Source organism: Prunus persica, chromosome G2 (assembly GCF_000346465.2).
Source record: "Prunus persica cultivar Lovell chromosome G2, Prunus_persica_NCBIv2, whole genome shotgun sequence".
NCBI lineage: Eukaryota > Viridiplantae > Streptophyta > Magnoliopsida > Rosales > Rosaceae > Prunus > Prunus persica.
In genome coordinates this window covers 7449810-7451409 of record NC_034010.1, presented here as the reverse complement: position 1 = coordinate 7451409, position 1600 = coordinate 7449810, and the positions used below count along the sequence as shown (strand labels likewise).

At 38.2% G+C, this 1600-nt stretch overlaps 1 long non-coding RNA gene across 3 annotated transcripts in view; it reads right to left on the bottom strand.

Moving 5' to 3' along the window:
* LOC109947668 overlaps positions 294-1600 on the bottom strand; it is a 4697-nt gene continuing 3390 nt past the window's right edge. For all 3 annotated transcript variants that reach the window (XR_002270454.1, XR_002270452.1, XR_002270453.1), the window contains 2 exons: positions 1024-1186; positions 294-910 (listed from right to left, as the gene is read on the bottom strand). This is a non-coding gene — a long non-coding RNA (uncharacterized LOC109947668). The remainder of the gene's footprint in view (positions 911-1023; positions 1187-1600) is intronic.

Genomic DNA, 1600 nt, shown 5'->3' with positions numbered 1-1600 from the left:
AATATAATTTACAGAGCAAGCATACTTCAATCAAAGTAGGCACAAAAATCCACGGCACTAAGTTGCCTTTGGGCATGCAAAGCAAGAAAAGGCAGCGTTACATAACAATGCAAGGAGAAACAAGGCAGCGTTTCACAATTATTATAACTTGTATATGACTATCAATTTTAACTTGGTTATAGGTACTTGGTGAAAGAAACCTGGGAGTTTCACAATTACGGGAAGATGTTATGAACGACAATCAAGACATGAACAGGACGCACACACTCATAGCTCAATCTGAAACTATTTTATGCCTCCTAACTAATTACATGTCATAAAATTATGGGAATTGATCTCGAGTTTGTGTTAATACTAAAAAAGACATTTTTCCCTCCTAGGACCTGACTTTGAAAGCAGCAAGGGTAAACAGTGCAGAACGGCCCTCATTTTTATACAAATTAAGAAGAAACTGGTTCCAAGAGTCATTTTTATACGTCCAAAAAAAAAACTAATAATATACATGTGCAAACCCTGTCAAAGTAAGAAATGTAAGGTCCCGCATTCCTTGCCAGCCCATGTCTTCATGTTCAGGAAAAAAAAACAAAAACAAAAAACAAAAAAAAAAACTTACCACTCGGATGCCACAATACAAAGTAAATCAAGGATGACTAATTGTACAAGATCAACAATTAAGACGCCACAATTGAATTAACCCGAACACTTGCATGATCATGGCTTGCTTTACAATAGCATGTGTGATGCAGGGTCATGAAAAGCCAAACTAATCAGAAAATAAATATGCTCAACACACCTGTAAATGACCATCGGCAGAAACAGTGATGATACTTCATCAAAAAACTCATCACCGAATGTCAAGAGCATTTTCAAATCCCTTTGAAGAATCTGGACTGGTTTAGCGTGGTTATGTCTGCATTTCAGAAAAAGCTATTACTACTACCAAAGACACTTGAGTTTCCAGTGAGTGCATAATACAAGCAGGCAGGCATCCAAATCAAAACAAAAATCGAGATTCGGGCTCACCTGTCAGGGCTTCAAGGCTAATCGCAAAGAAAATCTTCGTAGAGTCGCTGTTTTCATCAACCTTAGTAAATCCAGCCAGGTAGTGCTCCCACATCATTCACCATTCAGCACGCAATCCTCAAAATACCTCATATTGAAGAAATACCCTGAATCTTTCTCCAACCTTGATTCACACTCAAAGACACAACCGAAAAGAATCACTCATTATATAAACCAAACAGACACCATAAGTTCCATTAATTTGCTCTCTTTTTTTTTCCAAAAAAATAACCGGGAAAAAAAAAAGTGGCAAAACGTCTTCCTTTCAATCAACCAAAACGTCTTGGCAACCAAGCAAACCCCAAACAACCACCAAATGAACAAATAAACAAGAAAGACTAGCTTTCTGCTCCGCCATGGTTTGCATAGCTGTGGGGGTTTGTTTCTGTTTTGTGGAGTGGAGTACGGAATTGAGAAATGGCGGAAATGCAGGGAGGGGGGAATAAGGCGGGGGTCACCTTTTGAAGAATTAAACATGGTTTTACTAATTAACCAAAATGGTTCTTATACCCTGCCCTTAATGTTGATACCAACTTCT